The sequence below is a fragment of the Megalops cyprinoides genome, chromosome 18 (genome assembly GCF_013368585.1).
Source record: "Megalops cyprinoides isolate fMegCyp1 chromosome 18, fMegCyp1.pri, whole genome shotgun sequence".
Taxonomy (NCBI): domain Eukaryota; kingdom Metazoa; phylum Chordata; class Actinopteri; order Elopiformes; family Megalopidae; genus Megalops; species Megalops cyprinoides.
Genome location: NC_050600.1, coordinates 31181643 through 31204518, shown reverse-complemented (window position 1 = coordinate 31204518; position 22876 = coordinate 31181643). Strand labels below are relative to the sequence as shown.

General features: G+C 39.6%; 1 long non-coding RNA gene across 1 annotated transcript; it reads right to left on the bottom strand.

Annotated features, from left to right (window-relative positions):
- Positions 1 to 362: 362 nt before the first annotated feature.
- Positions 363 to 3151, bottom strand: LOC118793454. Its single transcript, XR_005005659.1, has 3 exons — positions 2300 to 3151; positions 1112 to 1252; positions 363 to 486 (listed from the first exon to the last, which is right to left on the bottom strand). It is a non-coding gene; the product is annotated as an uncharacterized LOC118793454 (long non-coding RNA).
- Positions 3152 to 22876: the final 19725 nt, after the last annotated feature.

Sequence of the window (22876 nt, the reverse complement as noted above, 5' to 3'; positions counted from 1 at the left end):
TTTTCATTTTCACAATTTTTATACCAACAGCCATTTTTCACTTCCCCGGTGGACTCTCTTATTCTGGGAATTGCATTTGTTAAAGATCTCTCTGCAGAGGGTGTAACTTTATCTGAGAACAACATTGACGCCAAAGTGGTTGCAATGCCATACAAAGATGGACTTGTAACATACTGCCTGAACCACACATAGTAGCAATCTAGTACTTATGCACTTACTTATTCAATCATGAATCATCGATTAAATCAATTGTAAATTACAATCAGTTCTCATCATTAAGATTCTCCTTTTCTCCTTTTCTCTTAAAGCATGTTTGCAATAGTAGTTTTTATGGAAAAAAATGAGATGGAAGTGGTGCCTACTTCCTGGCCACCATATAAAAACACACAAAGGGCCAAGGCGGCTGTACAAAACCCGGAGGACCCTGATGAGACATGTGCGGAGTATTTTGTCAGGGTGCTGAAGAAATATGGTGAGACCCTCCTCCTGTAAACACAAACACGCACACAGAGAGAGAGAGAGAGAGAGAGAGAGCGAGAGAGACAGTTTGAGTCATCATAGTGCCATTGCATTTCCATACATGCTACAATATGGTAACTTGTTCAACTAATGTTTCTCTCAAATACAGATTCTTATGAAGCGGCAAGGAGATAACTGGTGAGGGCCACTAAAAGGGACTCCCTCACTTCTGAGGATGAGGGTGGAAAAAGAGCTAGAATGTAAGAACTGTACAGTACATGCACACAAGACCTGAACCAAGTCTAACATTGTTCATTGTAGTTTATACAGTCCTGTTGTCATAATGCAGGGCCTCTGCCAAAGTGACGGAGCAGCCCTACATCATTTCAGGACTGCCGTCACTAAGCCTGCCTCCACTTTGCAGCCACAATGTGTGCTCCAGCCACCCCCAGTTTCACCTCTGCCTCGCATGACCCCTCCCACTGCCTCCCATGTGCAGCCTGATGCAACCCAATTTGGTACCAAACCTTTTGCTGGTCAGCAACAGAACTGAGAATCTCTGAGATGTTAAATATGAATATCGAAGTCACAACAGAATTACTGAGGTAATGTGAAACATTTCTATTGTTCTATAAAACATTTTTGTTCTTACCTACAGAGCGCGACCAAATGATTTTGAGGGCCTTGGAGGAGATAAAGGCGCAAGTGCGTCAGGACACCCTCCTCCTCCCAGCACTGTCCAAAAAACAGCCAGTGCAGAGAGCATCAAGTCTGTCTGAGGAATTCAGATTCCCTATAGAGAATGAAGAGGACTTGAGGAGGGTGGAGGAAATATTAAAGCAAAAAGCACAGGAGAAAGCCCTGGTATGGTTAATGTTCTTAATTTGTCAATAATTTCTCACTTGCTCACTAACACTCTCATCTTCTTCTTGGTTGCCCTTTGTGTCTATACCGGAAAAAATGTACTCTCAAGTGTATGAACCTCTTAATCTACTTTACTGAAAGCATGCCAAACAGATCGATGCTTTTTGACCCTGAACCATTTTCAGTGTCTACTCCATAGTCCACTCAGATGAAGATGGTTCAGGGGCAAAACGCATCCGTCAATTTGGCATGCTTCCAACAAAGTAAATTAAGAAGTTCATAAACTTGAGAGTGTGTTTTTTGGTACTGTTTAAGTCTCTGCTTTTTCTCACACCCAAAGATTCTGAAATGCTGGGGTTGAGCACACCTGCCTCCCTGCTTGCCAATTGTCTCTGTCATCTGTTGTTCCACTCAGTCTGAATACAAGGGGGGTTCCAGTAGGAGACAGTGTTGGCGATGCATACTCTCTGCTTCTGTTTATGATGATGCACATATGATGTGATCACAATGGAAGCACAACAAGTTATTCTGAACTATTCTCTGTCTACACTACTGGTCAAAAGTTTGGAATCATCCACTACTTTAGTGGTTTCCAAAGTTTGACCAGTTGTGTATATCATGCATCCTCAACAATTAACATTTTGTAAAAAAAAAAATTAATTAAAGGACATCTCTCTTCTTATCTGTAGGCATCATACCTTGCAACCCTTGGAGGGGTGAATGCAGGTGACACTGTAAGGAGGATCATGCGCCATGTCTTAACCAACAACTGTGCTACCCAGTTCAGCTGGCTTGGGCGAGGACACAAGAAGGCTTTCGCAGCCTTGAAAATAACTACTGTGATAAGACGTGTTTGAATAAGTCACTGCATTGCTGTCATTATAATTGTAGAAAAGACAGTCTACCTAATAGACAAGACACTTTTCAATTCTCCTGCAGTTATTGCATAATATTCTCAATGCTCAAGAACTGTTACCTGTTCAGGTGCGGCCACTTCGCAGAACATCAGCGCCAGTGAGTGTGAGGCCCACATAAAGAGCTGGCTGAAGTACAGTGGTGACAGGCATGGAGGGAGAAAAAGGAGAGCTGAGAGACAGCAGGGAGGTATGTCACAGCACTGAATAGGGGGGGAAAGTCATATGAGAAAGTAAAATATTGGACATGAAAGTGTATAACTGACAAACAAGTAGGTAATCATCAATCTCTTTTCACAGTGGATTTATAAGGCTATTATCTAGGTCAGGGGTTCCCAACCTTTCTCAGCAAGGGACCCCTAAAGCAAACTTGATTCAATCCGAGACCCCCCCCCAACCCCCACAATTGTGCCACTTAAACAAAATTACACATTTTACATCATTATTATGCTTAGGTCTTGATTTACAGAGCATGGTATATACAGAGCATTTGTACATCGCTTTGGATAACAGCATCTGCTAAATGAATAAATGTAAATGTAAAATGTAAATGCATGGTTTTAAGGGCCTGTGTCAACCTACCACTTTGTCCGCCTAACCCCAAGCTCTGGGTGCTTAGAACTGGAAAAACATGTCGCTGCTATAAAACTGGGACTGATGATTTAGTGTAAAAAAACAGGAAGAGCTAGGCAACATTCTTAGCTATGTCGATGAAAGCATAGTAGGCCAGTCTATGTAGAAATTTGTTTACAATAAATAACTAAATAAATAACTTTAAGTACCTGCCTTCTAAGCATATTAATTAGATGAGTCACCATGAGCGATAGGCTATGCTATTCCTTATATAGGAAAATCCAAACTGACCTAATTATGTCGCGTGGCTCATGCATTAGGTGTCACATGCATTTCGCAACAGTAAGCAATATGAAAATTGCATTTTGCAATTGGCGATGCAATATATACTACCAAGGAAATATACAAAGTGCAATGCAATCCTCAAATTAATTTGACTCATTTTGCTTCGAAATTAAAATGAAAATTCATTTAATTGCATTTACATTTGCCACGTCAATACTTGTAGTAACATTTCGTTTACAAAGACAAGTCTGTGGAGCAAAGGCATAAAAAATTCAAATGCATTTTCATACTGCATAACCAGTTTGAACATTGCAGGCCTAATGGTCGGCAGAAATTAAACAATTAAAATCTTTCTTACCTCAGTTTCCAGTGATATCCTCTTGAACGGGAACATGCTCACGAAACGTGCCTGGCACTCGATCTGTCACTAAATGGTTGTGTATCTCCTTTTCTCCACAGGTGGTCAAACGCCAGTTATTTCAGTTCAAGCGATTCCAAGTAAGTAGGGTAAAGAAATGCGAGCACACATAGCAAACAGCCTACATGCAAGTCTTTTCCATTCGTCTTTGAATATGTAGCCTATAGCCTATGCATTTCTTTCTTTCTCTCTCTCGCTCTCTCTCTCTCTCTCTCTCTCTCTCTCTCTCTTTATGTATTCATTTATTTATTCATCCATTCATCTATTTATACACTTCAATAAATATTGATAAAGTGTCTCAATTGGTTAAAACATGTTTATCAGTGAATAAATTGGTTATCAGCAGTAATTTTCTTGTTATGCCATAGCCCTATTATATTGGTACATACCTTACTGCTCACGAATAGGCATGTCTTGAAAAATTAGCCATTGCACATGATAACATGTCATGATGGTCTGTTCATTATTGATTTGCGTAGTCTACATTGTAGACTCCACAATAATGTCCAGACATCGAATTGAAAACAAAAAAATAAAAGACGTCAGCAATTGGTTATAAGCCAACGTCTTGCCAACCAGAAACAAGCTGGATGGTTGGATTGTGACGTAATGGTCCAACGTAGAAACAACGTTACTCAGACGGCCAAAATGACGTTGACCCAAAGTCAGTAATCAACGTCATGCCAACGTTTGTCAAGCCGTTGTTCCAACGTCGGGTAAACGTATGCTTGCTATCTGAGTAGCTTGTTCCTTAAAAACAATGCAACTTTATCTGTATCACTTGCCCAGTTAGCTAGAATAATGCAAGGCAGAGCTAACCAGACAGAGAATACAATATAATACATAAAATGTAAATATTCTGTGACTATTGAGCTACATACTGACTAGACATAACTAGCCAATGCTACGTTAATATTTCCAAACTTAATATACACTGCACCGATGAGCACAAAAATGCTTAACTAGATGTAAGTTGTTGCCACTAATATATTCATTGGATAACAGCAATTTTTAACCACATATTATTTCACGTTAGGTATTAGTTTTGTGATTCATCCTATGGCCGTGGTCTCTCCTAAGCACCCACAGCCGTCTGGCAGCGCCATCAATGTAATAGACATAATCCCCAGCCAAGAATGGAAAGTGGTTTATTCATTTATTAATAGTTTGTATGATGATATTATTAATACTATAGATATGGTTGTTATCAAATACATAAATATATAATGCATCTTACATTAACAATAAATCAGTAATGCACTAAATACTACTTTTATTAACAGAATGACCATAAAACAGTTACATGTATGATGAAGCACAACTAAGTAGGCTTTCAATGCTTCTTGTACTACTATTATGCACTGCTGTGTATAATTACACATAAATCATGATGCTGATGATACATCAATAGTGATGATATAGTAACAGTACATCATTTACATGATAAATTCTACTACCATTACCAACAGCAATACTACTACTACTCGTAATAATAATAATAAATATAGCTGCAAGCAGCAATGAAGGGGCCAAGCATCTCAGGGCCACCAGGTAGACAACTAATCAGAAAAACCCCTGAACAACACAGCAGTCTATCACAGGGTCAACAGACAGATTGACCCCCACTCTTACACTCACACTCACATGGGCAACATAGCATGTCCAATTGACACTGGACTGTGGTAGAAAGCCAGAATACCCAGGAAAATGCCACATGAACACAGGGACAAGGTACAAACTGAAAGCAGACGCACCTCGAACTTGAAACCTCCATATTGTGCTACCCATTTGCACCACCGTACTGCCCCCCACCACATATATGTCAAGCTTAAACGTAAGCAGTACCATAAAATGCATTGTGCTGTGGTGGAGAATGTGAGGCCTAAAGCACTAGTATGCACTAAAGCACTGTTATTAATGAAAGGCATTGATATTGTTACTTAAAGCACTATATTAAGTATTACAATTAATAAGCATTACATGATATTGTTGATTTACTACATAAGCACTACAATTAATAAGCATTTAATGATAGTGTTGATTAAAGTGCCGCTATTGGAAAAGCATTAAGTACTGTTATTAATGCTGTGATTCTGTGTCATTATGGGTTTGGGAAAGGCCAGGGGTTATTCTAGGTTATAAGTATTTGAAAGCTATTGCAGGACAGTTGATGTCAGGATATGCAACCTTGAAGAAGGAACACTGCCTTCAGCATTGTCCCTCCTTGGACGTCACCCCAGAACCTTTGTGCGCTATGTTGTTGTTTCATAGTCATGCCATCCTCTCCTATTGGTTCCTAGTCTACGCTTATTGTATCTTCTCTCCCTTCACTTCTCCTATTGGTTCCTAGTCTACACTTATTGTATCTTCTCTCCCTTCACTTCTATTGGTTCATAGACTACGCTTATTGTATCTTCTCTCCCTTCACTTCTCCTATTGGTTCATAGTCTACGCTTATTGTATCTTCTCTCCCTTCACTTCTCCTATTGGTTCATAGTCTACGCTTACTGTATCTTCTCTCCCTTCACTTCTATTGGTTCATAGTCTACACTTATTGTATCTTCTCTCCCTTCACTTCCATTGGTTCATAGTCTACGCTTATTGTATCTTCTCTCCCTTCACTTCTCCTATTGGTTCATAGTCTACGCTTATTGTATCTTCTCTTCCTTCACTTCTCCTATTGGTTTACGGTCAATGCTTATTGTACCTTTTTCCTCTGACTCATAGTCATGCCACCTTCGCTTACTACAGCATGTCAGCCTGTTTTTGCCCCTTTTAACATATGCATCCCATTTTAGTTTTATATTGTCTTTTATGAGTCATACAGCTAGAAAATAACAGCTGATTGCCTGCATTGGCCTAGCTGACATCTACTGACAAATGCTTGCAAACTGTATGTGGATTTACTGCAATTTGTCATCGTTGCTGCAGCACCGCTGTCTGGCTAACTGAGTTATTTAACCCTTTTTATCATTTAAACGAGGGCCTGGAAATAATGGTGATATTCTAGGCATATATGCTTAAAAATAAAATGAACTCTGTATTATTTAATTATGTTTAAAAATCATATAGGTGTGGAGTGGAATTAATGGAAAATTTCAGAGGTGTTATGTTTAAGAATAATATACAATTGATGACTATGGTGTTTATGGGATTTTCTAGGCGGGGTAAATGTAACAGTTTAAAAATTGAATAATGGTGTATCAAATGGAAGATGGGGTGATCTTGAAGGAGGAGCCTGGGAGGAGTTGGAAGTTGGGGTCTGAGATAGGAGGAGTGAGAAAAGGCATAAAGGATGGATGCAGGTTGAGGGGCATGCTTGGGGATATGCTTGCAAATGCATTGTAACCTGTTGCTCCGCGGACCAACCCAGTTTGCTGTATATGACTGATCACCATATGCAATAAACCAAAACCTTAATTACATCAGACTCTGTAAGAACTCTTATTTATTTCCAGAAGGCACCGAAGTGTGGAGGAAGGCCCTTGGTCCCTCTGGCCCAAACCCGGAGGATAGGCACCACAACACACAGTTAAAGTTTCATGCTAAAGCATGTATATGAGTGTGTAATGTTACAAAAGAGCGTGTTTCACATGCATCTGTATGAGCATTTCATATATATGTGTGAGTCCGTTTCACCTGTATCTATATGAGCGTTTCATATGTATGTGTGTGTGAATGTGTTTCATACAAGTGTATATGCGCGTTTCATATGTATGAATGCACCCGTTTCATATGTATGTGTACGAAAATTTCATAAGTACGCTATGTGTGGGTAAATGTGTTTCACATGTGTCTATATGAACGTTTCACATAGCCTATATGTGTGAGTTTTCAGTAGTATGGATGCATGCGTTCACATATATGTGTGTGAGTTTTCAGTAATATGGATGCGTGTGTGAAAGTGTCAGGTGTGAATGCATAGCCTACGTGTTTCATATGTGTTTGTGTAACAAAAGTCTGAAATATTTCCTAAACGCCCCTCATATTATATGGTTCGTTATGTTTTCATTAGCGTTATTAAGCTTCTCATAGTTTTCACTTAGCATTTGCTATATTTTTAAACGTTAAATCGCTGTTTCCTCAAAGCTAAAATTAGCTAGAATTTTTCCAATCTAGTGTTCTAATCACACTGGTTTTAGCATACGCGCTAAATGGCATGTCAGACCCTTGTGACTGTACGGGCGAAAGGGTTAAAGACAATTGCCCTGAGGTAAAGGTCAGGTGTGTAGAATTTTTTTTTTCTTTCTTGCAGAACTTAAGAATAAGAATAAGAATAAGAAAAACTTTATTAATCCTGAAGGAACTTCAAATGAGTTCTGGAAAACTGAAGTCTAATGTCTGGGTGAAGATAAAAAATTGTTTCATTTTTGTCTGGCAGTAAGGACAGCACCCCAAAAGTATCAATTGTGTCTGGATCCCTTAGAATCCCTTGCATAGCCAGAAATCAGTGAGTGGGTCAGCCTTTAATTAGCCCTAACCCCTAACATGGGTCAAGAATGACCCTGTCAAGTGTTTCTTTCTATATGTTTGAAATCAACCAATGTTATCATTTATTGTTCCAGGTATTCTTCAAATACCTTGTTTTTGATGTGCACAAGTCATGGTTTTAATTTTCTTTTTTTTTACTATTTTAATAAATTCACCTTTTTATGACCACCTCAGGTTCACATAGCATAGGTCAAAAATGACCTGCATAAAATCCCCATTGAATTTAATGCATTGCCCTGATCAAAATGATTTGACTGGCTGTGAAGGTTCACAGCATCAGCAGCTAGTGCTCACAGTGCAACACACCAATGTGTAAAGATGACAGCAAAATTGATATTATTTATCAACAGTGTATGCGCTGAGATAAGAGAGCAAAACATGGATCAAACAAGGATGCGTACACACACAGAAAAGACATATTAAACACCAAACAAACACCTGGAAATGAATGTGTGGTCCAAAACGAAGTTTAAAAAATGTGTTGAAATTCAAATTATGTGCCTCCATTTTTTAAAAGTCACACTTTCGTGTATATGTGTCATTTTTACATCACCATGTTATGCATTGCAAGAGCTTCCAATAACTTATGCATTCTTGGGTAAAATTGTGTAGCCAATACCTAATCATATTCTGTAAACACTGAGAAACATAACCTGTCACTTGGAAAGCAATGCTTCCAAGAAGCGCAGAGTTGCAGAGAAGGATATTTGCAAGTTTTTCCTTTGTCTTTTATTGGCCACATTTCAGAATGTGGTAGTCAGTGATGATGCAATAGTAAAATGACATCAATAATGACATCTATGTAGTTAGGTGATTGATATTGACCCCACATTGGCGTCTTAGTACATAAGACATTGGAACTGTGTTTTTTATGGGGGTTCAAAGCTTAGCGAGGCCCACCTGTGGCTACACAGTCAATTAAAGAGGAGTAAAACACTTTTATCAATGGCTTGTCCACATTAATCACATTAATTTCCTTTAAAATAAAGTATGCATTTAAAATTAGTGTTTGCATAAAACATTAATTTGTCATCAAAGAATGTCCCCAAGTGCTTGTATTGTTGCATATGCAGCAGGCTCATGCCAACAACCTGTTGTACAGTGTACAACTGAGGTGTGCAGGTTTTTGTTCTTTCTGACAGAATTTTGAAAAAGTCCTGGGAATCTGAACCGTACTGTCTGGGTCAAGCCACAATATTGTATCATTTTTCAGAAGTCTATAACCATGGCCAGCCCTGCCAAAATAACAAAAGACGAGTCCGAAACATTAGAGGGCTTTTTGCACTGTCTCGCCGAGCACAGTTTCAAAGCGCAATGTGAAATACTTTAATGCAGTACTTCAAACAGGTAGAGATGAATATCATAACGTTTCGCTCAAGCCTGCAAAAACATCACGGCAGTGAAGCTGAGGAACGTGAAGCGAAGAATTAGTAAGTCGTAATCATGTTTACTGATTGTTCATATGTTTTCTATAGGCTTCTCGGATCCTGCCGGGTTTGACATCCTATGCAACAGAGCTACCAGCTTGGAGGTGGTCAAGGTGCCGTTTTTGCCAAAGGTCCCTCCCAGCAGTTCAAAACTGGACATTGCCAAGGTGCAAGCGCTTGGACCTAGGCAAACTGTGAGTACATGGTATAACGTAATCACGACTGCAATCAAATGGAGTCGTGCTTTCTCTTGTTGATGTAACCCATTGTTAAAAGCATATTAACCTGTTGAAAAAGATGTTTTAATATGCCTTCAAAATTTAATTAACGTGTGTTGTCATGTTGGTGTAGTGCACACTTAGTATGAACAGGTTTTAAGAAAGTCGTTTTTAAAGCGCCTTTAAATAAATCTGAATGAGGCTACAGTAATTTCAATTTAATTGTAATGTCGTAGCATATATTCTGAAGTCAACGGTTATTAATATTTTCTTTGCAATCGTAATTTTTGTGCCTTTGTGTGTGTAACAGGTCGGTGACCTGAAAGCGAAAATTCTGGTCCAGGGAACCCTGAGCAAAGTTGTCACAGTGAATGGAACAGACTGCGAGCTCAAAGAATTCCAGATCGGCGATTCAACAGGACAGATGAAACTTGCTGTGTGGGACAAACAGATTGTTCAGGTGGGTGCTTTGAAGTCCTACAAGTTCACAAACCTATCGACAAGAGAAAGGGAAGGACGAATATATCTGTCGGGGAGTCCATCCACAACCATTACAGAAATTTGTGGAATTGAAGTGGCTGATTGTAGTGAACTAGGTGAGGACGAGAAGCTTTCCGAATTGTCAGGAACTGTTACCGGAATACAGGTGATCTGCAAACATCGCTGTCCAAAATGCCAGACAGCCCAGGGTGAGTTCAATGCCAAGTCATCGGACATGTTATAGTGTTTATATTTGTTATATATTTGATAGCGGAGTGCTAGTTAAAAACGGGGACAGTTAAAGATAACGTAGTCTAATGACACATTCATGGCACTGCGCTAAAACATGTCTAAGTACATTTTGTTTCGGTTACATTAGGACCTGACAAGGCTATAGTCTTTTTTTGTTTTGTTTTTTTTTTTTTTTGGGGGGGGGTTGGCTTGGCTTTTTACAGTAGGCCCATCCAGTCTTGGTCAGTGTAATTTGTAAGAGAGGTCAGCAACACTCCTTGACTTCCTGGTACAATAAATGTTAAACGGGAAAATGTTGATAATAAACTGACATTTATTCTATAATGTATACATCCCAGGTGTCAAACACATATAATAGAATCAAGAGATTAGTTGGGTTAGGTGTGCATGTGCTGAGCTGGAACAAAAATACGCATACACATCGGTCCTTTATTTTCGAGGGAAGGCAAATTATGTGAAAGTGGTGAATATGCAGAAAATCGAATGTTGATAGGCTCTGTCAAGAAACAACGAGGATAACTGGTCATTGTGAACACCAGCTGTCATTGGTTGTAAAATGTCTGGGCACTGATGTCAAGTCACGTAGAGCTGTTTTAACCAAGCTCCAGCAGAAGTACTTCCGTTCTGAAATTGCTCTTCTACAAGGTGAGTAGTGTACAAGCTTGGGCATGACAGTAGCATTTTAGGTTGTTATCTACAGTTGTATTTCATAAGCAGGTGTGATTTTATTTCTAAAATAAACTTTTACGCAGCGTTATATGTGCAAATCCTGACAAGTTTTGCAATATCGTAGATGTTGTCAAGAGTGTGGTGGATATCCCCCTGGTCTGGGCCAAATGGACCGAGGGTCTTCCTCCACATTTTGATGCCTTCCAGAAAATAATAAGTCCTCAGAGAGTCTGATGTAATCATGGTTGTTTGGTTTATTGCATATGGTGATCAATCACATACAGTAAACCGGGTTGGTCCGCGGAGCAACAGGTGTAAATGCAGTGTGTATACTTTCACAAACACTCCCCAATCACTCGGCCTTCCCCTCAGCCTACATCCATCCTTTATGCCTTTTCTCACTCCTCCTTTACCCCACCTGGAAAGTCCCATAAACTCCATCGTCATTAATTGTATATTATTTTTAAACATAACACTTCTGAAATTTCCCATTATTTCCACTCCACACCTATATGATTTTTAAACATAATTAAATAATACACAGCATATATGCCTGGAATATTACCATTATTTCCAGGCCCACATTTAAATAATAAAAAAGGTTAAGTAACTCAGTTAGCCAGACCACGGTGCTGCAGACTGTAAGAAGGCACACAGATATCTATGTGCCATAAGCTACAAGGTTAGGCCTTAAAGCAAAGGGTTAATGTAAGAACTAGGCCCCGTCTGGACACGGCCCAGGAGATGGGCCGCGAGAGCAAGACAAAGAAGAATTAAACCCCGCAAAGGGGGGCCGTTGGCTCAGCACAACTATGATGGGCAACTATGACAAACTGCAGTAAATCCACATACAGTTCGCAAGCATTTGCTAGTAGATGTCAGCTAGGCCAAAGCAGGCAATCAGCTCTTATTTTCTAGCTGTATGACTCCTAAAAGAAAATATAAAACTAAAATGGGATGCCTATGTTAAAAGGAGGCAAAAAATGCTGACACACTGTAGGGGCATGTCAGGGGGAGAAGATACAATAAGCGAAGGTGGCATGACTATGAGTCAGAGAAAAAGGATACAATAAGTGTAGACAGTAAACCAATAGGAGAAGTGAAGGGAGAGAAGATACAATAAGCGTAGATTATGAACCAATAGGAGAAGTGAAGGCAGAAAAGATACAATAAGCGTAGACCATGAACCAATAGGAGAATTTGGCATGACTATAGAACAGCAACATAGTGCACGAAGGTTCTGGGGTGACTTCCAGGGAGGGCCAATGCTGAAGGCATTCCTTCTCCAAGGTCACCCACTGTCCTGTAATAGCCCCCAAGATTACCCCCCTAGCGGTGTCTTACAATGGCCTACATGCAATGTTTATAACCTAGGGTAACCCCCAGCATTATTTAGGCATAGAATCACATCATATTACTTTTCAGTAGTAGTGCTTAATGCAAACAATATTTTCCACTATACAAAGTATAATAGAATACATATTATTTAAGGCTAACATATTAGATTGTCTGGTTTCCTTATACACTTCCAGACCTCCACATGTACAGTAAAGATAAAGTAAATAGCTAATGTAATATATCAATCAACTTCAGTTAATATGTCAATAACTGTCGTTAAAATCAAAAGCTAACATCTGTTGGCAATGCTTATGGTGTTTGCTGGCAATAACTTATTTCCACCATGTAACAAGCTTAATCGTACCACGTCAAGCTCCGCTTTTCTCTGGGGGGGGCGAAAGTGGCAATACTCATAATTTACATATGGGGTATACACTTTATCAAAAATTTTCCACCACAAGTGTTTACCCACATTGATAACGGTAGCTAATAGAAAATATACCGTTAGCTGTCAAGTTAACATGTAGGGTAACTTTTAAAAAAACATGGTGGGAAATGAATGAAAGAATGAATTCGGCAATTTGGTCTTAGACATGCTAGCTACGTAGCTAATCATGTTACGCAGTTTCACCTGGTTTTGAATTAGCTAGCTATCTATCTGAATTGCTATAGCTACTGATTTACATCGTCCGCGAATGGTAAGGGTAGGCTACTGCATGTCCGTCGGTATGATTTGCATGCATATGTATTTAGCTAACAATATGGGCAGTGAAATTAGCTTTTCGTAATAAGCTCTGTTATAAAAAGAATGCGTTTTGATATAAAACTATTTTGCACAACTGGCAAGCAAATGTTATTCCCATGGCCACTGTGTTGCGGATTCTGTTACCTAACAAGGCAGCTCGAGGAAATGGTGTGGCATGTATTCCGCAATGTAGGGTGCTACATAGCTAGCTAATCATGTACCGTAAAACTTTAGTAATGGCCATGGCCTTGATTAGTTTCGACGAATTGTGTAACGTGATGGGGAAAAAAATCTTGAAATCTAATCTGAGTGGTCAAACTGAAACGCATCTCCCGAAATGTGATTTGAATCGCATTTTAAACCACATATGAATGTACTTTGGATCGGATCTGTACAAATCTGATTGCATGTGTTTTTCTTTTTTAGTTTGTACTTATAAAATTAATCAGATTAAAATATATCGTCACTGTTGGGTGGAAACGTCGTATTTGCATGTTTCGCCCTTTTTTTCATAAGTCAATGGTATTGGTCACCCTTCACGCCTGTCTGTGGGTTTTACAAATATTTAACCAATGAAAAGTATTAAAAAGATCTTGTGACTAAATCTCGTAACTCCATTGGATTGGATCTGTCAACAAAACCCCATAGCTCCACCCCGCCTCCATCTTGAGTGAAGTGCCGGCCACAGCAGAGCTGAAGGTAAATAGTGAGGAGTCGATTTCGTCTGAGGCAAATAGCCCAAGGTTGCAGACTCAATTAAAACTATGCAGTGTACCTATTTATCAAATTTAGTTCTGATGTTAACACTGTGATTATAGATGGAAGTGTTTGCTGAGGAGACTAGTGTAGCTAGCTAGCGATGTGACACGAAATGATCGGATTATTCATAGCCTTTCTCTCGCTAGCGAGATCAGTCCCTACTTCATCGAAAGTAATATTTATTAGAAAACTCAGTTAAAACTCTGTCCATTATTGAAACGGCGATGATAGATGAAGTATAGCAGCTAGCTATAGCCTACTGTAGAAAAATACACAGCAGTAGTAGGCAGTTTGGAGACACTCTGGTTGTTTTTAATGCAAGAGCTGCAATGCAATGCTAAATAAAGAACTGGTTGTTTGAATACGTACAGCGTTTTCTTTACTCAAGAAACACCAAGTCTATAAAGGCTAATGTTTTTGTATTTGTATGTATTTGAGGCCTGAGACATGTGGGAGCGGAGAAGAGTGCAGGCAAACCACGGTAGGTTGGAGTGCAGTTTAGCATTTGCAGTCTAGTCATAGCCAATACTGTCTTCAGTAGCCTGTTCATAGCACTTAATCTTTTATAACAAGAGATTTTGGCCAAATGTATTAAACGACAGTAAAAATAAGCGCACCCATACCTACAATAAACTTTGTAACATGTAAGTTGATAACGTAATGCAATGCACTTACTGCCTCAGATGCGGCCGTTCTAATCAATGACACGTATGGCGTCAGATTTATGTCAAAAGTCGCGAGCGCAGAAAACATTCTCTCGCACAAAGCAGCCACCACGCGCGAGAGAATTTCTGCTTGGCGAGCGCTGGAGGGCATACGCGCTCTCGCGGGTTAACTGTGCTCGCGCGAGGTTGAATTCAACTCGCGCGAATCGACCTGAGTTTTGACAATTTGGGGGCGGGCACTGGCCCTCTTATGATTGAAATGGCAAATGACAGAATTTCTGAAATGACAGAAATTCTCTCGTGAGTGGTGGCTGCTTTGTGCGCGAGAATGTTTTATATACTTGCGAGCTTGATTTTGGTAAAATGTTAGTAATGACACATGTAAGTGTCTGACCATATATAAAGACACAACGACAACTGTGATGACACGGTTATTCCTTTTCCTGATAAGTTACTGTTTTGAACATACAAGGTTACCGCCCAACAGCGATGGTAATGCCAATGTGAACATAGCTTAAGTTGACAGTGAATACCATAAGAAAAGAGCAGCAGTGCTGAACTTGATTTAGTATGTATAGAAATAGAACATCAAAACAGAGGTGCTGTGGGAAGAGTCAGCACAAAACCTGATTGCCAGTATGTCCTAAAAGATGTTTGCTCCTATGTGTCCTGTCTGAATTTCACCTGCCTGTAGCGTTCCAAGTGACTAATAAGGTAAGTGAACACTCAAGCAAAGTACAGTCAGGCGCCGCTTAACGTCCATGATATGTTCTGTGAAACAGGACGTTATGTGATTTGGACGTTGTGCGAACACCATACTATATACTCAGTGGCGGAACAACTTTACAAAGGGCCCTGGGGCAGAAATTGGTCAAGGGCCCCCCCTCTCTGTCTGTCTGAACTAAATGGCTAGCCTACGTCAGATGATCTTCGAAGATCAGAGATATACCCATCATGCACTGCAGTTGTCGGCAAATGAGAGAAACGTGAGTTTATTTGATTAAATAAAAACAATATAGATTATAAAATAATGTTTTTGAATAGAAATAAGTAATGGAATATATTTAGGATTGGGTTAGACAAATATATTTTATATTTTCAAAATTTTGAGCCCCACCCTGATGAAGTAGTATACCTGGCAAGAGCTATATAAATAGCGGCACCCCGCAACTCAGGAAGGGCAGGGGTAACTGCCCTGCCTTCCCCGCCTATAGCTCCGCCCCTGTATATACTTAGCAAACCTATATGGAGTAGGCTACTGTAGCCAAGATACTGTAAACAGTATCGTACTGTATTTCAACTAAAGTACAGTGTAATATATGGGTTAAGTTGTTTAATACTGTACAGTACTAAACATAGTACACATTAATACACTGTACCCTTATATGCCTGGCAGAGCAATCGCTTTATTCCCATGAGACATGAGATACACGTGTTGCGTGCTGGAAGGGTTACCTTCACTACATCCGGTTACGGACGTTGTCCGAATGGATGTTAAGCGGCGCATGACTTTTTTTAAAGCATAAATTCATGACTTGCTATGTGTGTTGTATACAAAATGAAGCAATGCAAATAGTAGGCTCTATCATGGGCGTTGCTAGACCCCTTTTACTGGGGCACGTGCCCCAGTATTGATCTGCCCAGTAGAATCTCACGTTCGAGTTTTAACAAGCTCCTGTGTTTGGCAGTGGATTAATTTAGATTGATAATAACGGGGAAAATGGATTTTTTTTTATAATCAACAATGTCAAAGCAACGCAGTTTAACCCAAAATACAAGATAAGGCGCGCACCTTGCGGTCCGGGTCCGTACACCGTGGCGCGCACATTACTGTCCGTGCACGGCAGTGCGCATGTCGTAGCCTGTGCCCCGCGGCGCGCATGCAACAATCCGTGTATCGGCACGCGAAACAAGAATCAGGATTGAGGAATGATAACACTGCGGGACTAAATGCAAATATGCAATAGTTTCATGACTTGAGTTGGGTTTTGTTGTTGCTATTTGCATATGCAGGGTATGACTTTTATGCCTAAAAAACACGTTGAGATGGTTCATGATGTATGTTGAAATAAATATTTTCATAAAGATTAATATCTCTACATTTTTACCTTTACCAGTAGTTGTTTCAGTTTCAGCAGCAGCAGTATGGCAGTAGCAGTAATAGTGGGCTAAGCAAGGGAAGTTCATATAGCACATTGTATAGCACATTTCATAGCAGGCATTCAAGAAGAAAATTGTGTGATTTGAGTAATGGGGGGCCTGTGCCCCAGTCGAGCTTAATGTCTAGCAACGTCCCTGGGCTCTATTGTGTAGCTAAGTGGAGAAATCCTTAAGGGTGTTTCAGTGAGTAATTTGAGTATTCTTGATGTGAGCTTTTCTCACCATCATGATCCATCCTTTTCAAGAAGGACAGTCAATGCAATAATGGCATTTTAACAGATACTATTTATATATCCACATGGGTAAAAATTGCCATTATTAAGAAGTACTTTCTGAAAATAATTCAACCATTGGAGTTTAAACAGTTGTGAAACCATGAAGAAGGCTGGCCTCTCAGTGAATGTCCTACTTGCTTAATTGCTAGAATTCTATTTGTACAGAGTTGGATATATGTTTATTCTGTCCTACACTGAACATTGAATTAGTTGAGTACTGGTGATCTCAATAACATGTTGCGAGTCAACTCACACAACATTTTAAGGAGTTAGACTTAAGCAGTGTTAAAAATTAGGGAAAGATGCATATAAGATTACTAATCACACTGCACAGTATTTGCATAACATTTCTTAACATATAACATTGGATTCTCCAAAGTCATTCCTGGATTTCTAGTGCACTGGATGTGTATACTTTTAACTGTTTTTTTTGCAGTGTAATTGACTGAAACGTTACCCAAAATACGAGCATACACACCAGCCCGCCAGGACTGACTTTGGACAGCCTTGCCATATAGCTAGTCATTGTTTGGTTTATTAGTGAAATCTGTGTACTTGTAAGATTTTAGATGAGGTAATTCTATGTAAATGAAGCCTGTGCAAGTTTTTTGATTACCCAAGGAAAACATTGTTTACCTAACTGTGCAAATATAATGGGTTCCATCAAGGTTGAATGAACTATTTTGACATAATTAACAAAGACACTCAAATTGCTAATAAAGAACTAAACCAAATAAATGCTTCCACATGTTCACTGTGACAAAACTGTACGTTGTGCTGTGGGTTGCATTTAACTGATAAATGTTGTCTCAACTGGCACTTCAAGTTATTTTATGTTACAGTTTTTACTGTAGTGGTTCATTTATTTTGAGAGATGGCTATATGCTGTCCTGTCTGTGTCTGTGTTCCATAGATGCCCCATACAAAGACGTTCCGGCACTCCCAGGCAGCCAAGAGGTGGAGGATGGAGCAGGGGGTCACACCCTTGCTGCCAGCTGCCTTGACCGAGGAGGTCAAGGAGGAGGAGTCAAGAAGCCAGACTTGACTGACAGGGATTCATGGCCTATGGCCTGTGACATGACTGATAATGACCCAACCATGAACCATCTAAAAGACCTGGATGATGTCCTGCTTTGTGGAGACAACTTATACAGTGGTATGAGATGTGACGGTAAGATTTGTGATCCAACAGGCTGTGGTTTCATCTCTGTCAATGAATTACCAGATACATGTACTGTGTCTTATCACAGCTTCACAATAAAATACAGTGAATCCTTTAATGGTTTATTTGGTGTTGATTCATATGTGGATGGTTGGGCGGACATCCTGATGTCACCAGAAGCAGCAATCACAAGAGCACTTGTGGAGTGTGATGCATGTTTATTGAATGTAAATCTTAATGTATGTGCAATTGTCAAAGAGGGTGATATGCACTGATTGACTCTCATTCACGAAGCAGCAATGGTAGATTTGATGGTGCAGGTAAAAGCCTAGTAGCCTACTACTGTAACTTTGAGTCATTGTTAGAACATATTACAAATTTAGGACTATCATTACATGCACAAGGAAAACAGTTTGAAGTCACTGGAGTCAAGGCAAGTGTACGTGGCAGCACTACAGTGTCAGAGCAACATGAAGAAAGAGGTGACACAACTGTAGTGATGGCGTGTGACAGAATAGCAGAACAAGGTGGAGCTGCCAGTCAACCACTTCATAGTGTAGTGCTGCAAGGTAAACGCAAAGTGAGTGAAGATGCAAGTCCAGCAATGGCTGGTTACAGTTTATCTGCTTCAGTAAATGGCCAAGTACTTTATAGTTGCATGCTGAAAGGTAGACCAAAAGTGTGCGATGATGGAAGATATTCAGGTTTTTATGATAAAGGTGTAAAAGAGAAAATGGGTACGAGCAATAAGAACAGACAACATGGAAATACCAATGTGCTGTAAGATTTTGGTCCAGGATCTGTGCAGCATAAGAGAGCACAGATCCTCTCACTTAAGGTATGCTAATACCTGTATTCATTTGTCTAGATGGCCTTATTGTAACCACAGTTCTGCTCACAGACTTCAATTGTCACTTTGGCCGTGGCTGGCCATTGCAGCAATTGGTACTTCTAAAGAAACCGGTGATGGGTGATTGAGAACTGTTCTTGCTAGGGAAGATAATGCAATTACCAGACCTCCTGTATTTCACCACCTGTATGCTAATTATTGTCCATCCTGATCAAAGCTCTGTATCAGTATAAAGAATGCTTTCGCTGAGTGCTCGGGGTTCAGATCGACTCCGCTGAACCCAAAGTGCGTTTTCACATATTTCTGACAACTGCCGTTCCTGTAAATAAAGAAGTCTTTTCTGCGAAGATCGGAATTGTTTTTCCTTACAGTGCCTAAGAAGTCAAACGATGACAATGTAAGAGATGACATCATAGTTGGTGATCTCATCAATCCAAGATTTCTTTTCAACCCTTTAACCCATATGGAGCAGGATACTTTATGCTCACATTTACAGTTGACTAATGAAAACATTGATGTTGATCAAACCACACCCTTTGGCCCCATGGGATATGCCTGTAAGACAAAGAGTATTCAGCCAGATGGCAACTGCTTTTTCAGATTATTGGCTCATGCAATATGTGGAAATGAAAATCGAATGAAAATTCGACGTGCTGTAGTACATCTTACTAAGAACAGTACAAGGTTTGACATGTATTTGAGAGATGGGTATACATCAGTGCAGCAGTATGTAACATCAAGTATGAAATACATAGGACCATGAGCAACAGAGGTTGAAATATGGGCCCAACTTTTCATGATGACAGAGAAGAAAAAATAACACTGTCACGCTATTTGAATGCATGAATACTCAATGCCGATGGAAGATTTGCCAAAAATACAGATTTTATGATATTTTATGCTCAGTACATATCAGAGCTTGATCAAATTGTATCTAATGTTTCAATTGCATTGTGAAAAGGGTCTGACAAAACATTACTCAAAGATGACATGTTCACTGCCTTTTCTGGGTTGAGAATGCCCCACAGTTTGATAAGCAAAGTGATGAAGAGGCTGCTGATTTCATTGACACCTACATTACATGTGAGTTACCATCAGAAAATGAGGAACTTGATGAAATTGTCAATAGTGTTCAAAAGCACAGCACCAGACATTAAAAGACATGCAGGAAGAAGAAAACTGTTTGTAGATTTAATTTCCCATGACCGCCATCCAGTCGTACTTTTGTGACAAGAGCAGGTAGTTCAACGTTAAGAGTTGAGCGGCAAAGATGAGAATACCAGTGCAGTGGCAATTCTGGAGAGAGTCAAACATGCATTGTCAAATTCTGAGATGAGTTTTGATTCAGCCGATGCATTTTTTGCCTCTATCGGGGTATCACAAGGTCCTTTTGAAAAAGCTTACAACAGATATTCTAAGAAAAAAAGCATTGTTTTTATTAAAGAGAAATCCAAACGCCATTTGGATCAACCAATACAATAAAGATTTACTTTGTGCTTGGCAGGCCAATATGGACATTCAATACATTACTGACACCTTTTCTGTAGTAGTGTACATCCTCACTTACATCACAAAAGCAGAGCAAGAAATGGGATTGTTGCTTGAACGAAGGCATGAATGGAAATCTTGAGGCAAAAGAAGCATTTAAACAGCTTGGAAGTATTCATCTACACAATAGAGAAGTCCCAGCTCAAGAGGCAGTGTATCGAATAACAAATATGCACTTGAAAGAATGTTCTCATAAAGTCCAGTTTATCTCCATTGGACAAAATCCAGTAAAGATGAGTTTGCCTTTGAATGTGCTGCAAAAGAAAGCTCAGTATCATGAAACTGCAGATGAAGCAAATTTTTTGGATGACTAGTATAGTTGACAGGTACAAGAGTCGACCAAAAACAAAGGAATTTCAAAATCTATGTCTTGCAAGCTTTTGTTCTGAGTACAGAGTACTGTCAAGGTCAGACATCTCCACAAAAACAGATCTCTCCAAAAATGGAATAAGTAAATTGAACAACAACTGTGGCTTTGTACAACGAAGGACATGAGCACAACCTGCTGTTGTGAGATATCCAAGATTTTCACCCACAAAAGACCCAGAAAAGTACCATCACTCATTGCTTCAGCTTTTCCTGCCATATTATGAAGACAGTCAACTAAAGCCTGTGCAGTTTGAGTCATATGAGGATTTTTACAAGTGTGGTGCAGTGCGATGTGGCATTGATGATGTACAAATAGCGCAATCAATTGTTACTTCCAACAGAACAATATTTGAAAAAGAAAGTGATGAAATAGACAAGGCTCAACAACTTTTGGAAGAGAATATTGAATTGGAAGATGCCTGGGCTCAAATCTGTCCTGAGTCAGAAAAAGAACGCCTTGAATGTGTAGAATTGCTGAAAGAGAACATTGTGACAAATGAAGATGATGCTGTGGAAAATATTCCAGATCTCACAGCAAAACCTCAGACTGCTCACACTATTGAAACTAATAATGTTTTAATGCCAAGAGAAGAAGCATTGCATTTACTGAGGTCATTAAATGAAAAACAATCAGAAATATTCTATAAAGTGTGTAAATGGTGTCTGGAAAAAGTTCTCGGAGAAAACCCTGAACCATTCAGATTTTTTGTTACTGGTGGAGCAGGTACAGGGAAAACTCATTTAATTAAAACAATACATTATGAATCAACCAGACTTTTATCTTGAATGTCAGGCAATCCTGATGGCTGCTATGAATGCTATGCCTAAATTTGTTTTGGACATGGACAGTTTCAGAAAGCCTACCACTCAGTTCACTATAGCACTTCATAACATCCAAAGTCTGAAAGCTCATTTTCTGGATCTTCAAGCGCATTAAAACCTGATGAGTGCTGACTGTATTTGTTTAACAGAAACATGGTTAAGTTTTGGCAACATAGAAAATCCACCACAATTGCCAGGCTTCTTGTTTAAGCACAATCCAAGATTTAATTTCTATGAAGTCAGCAAACCATTTTTTGCTAAATTAAAACAACAGAGAAGTGGTGGGGTTGGAATATTTTGTTCTGAAATAAGTCAGGCTAATGTCATAATTCCACAGACCTGTAATTTAGAATGTATATATCTTGCTGTTCCACGTATCAGTTTGACTGCTGCAGTTTTGTACAGACCGAATTCTTATACTGCAGACCTGTTTCAACAGCAGCTCCTGAAAGTGCTCTCAGATCTGGAGAAGTATCCAGGACTAAAGGTTATCATGGGGGACTTCAATGAAGATATTTCTGCATCATCTTCCATTGCCAAATTGATAGAACACCATGGATACACTCAGTGTGTACAAAAGGCCACAACAGAAAGAGGTACAGTAATTGACCATGTCTATATCACAGAAAAAGAAAATGTGTGGAGGTGGTGCCAACTCACTTCATTTAGTTAAATTTGTTTAAATGTACATTATTTTAAAAATAACTTGTGCAATTGTTATGTCCCGTGTACGTCATATTTCCGTCCACTGTGTTGGGGAGTGGGGGAAGCCAGCAATTTCAACATAGGTAACATGGGGGTAGACATGTGCAGAGAACTTTTTGGGGCTGGTGCTTGCTCCTGTGGGGGGTGGGGGTTGGTGGGGCTCCACAGTGTACAATGGCCACTTGGACCAACATTGGCTCGGACACCCAGAGCCCACCTCTGCATGTGCCTGCCCCCATTAAAATGATCCCTTACACACGATGAAGCTGCTGGTCAGTGGGCTGGCTACTACTTTATTTATTTCTATAGCTTTATTTGCCTTTCTTTTGTTTCCAACTTTGTTAAAATACAACTGTTATGTCTTTATGACATTGCAGATGAAAGAAGTGTTACCTATATTTATTTATTCATTCACCATATGTACAGTA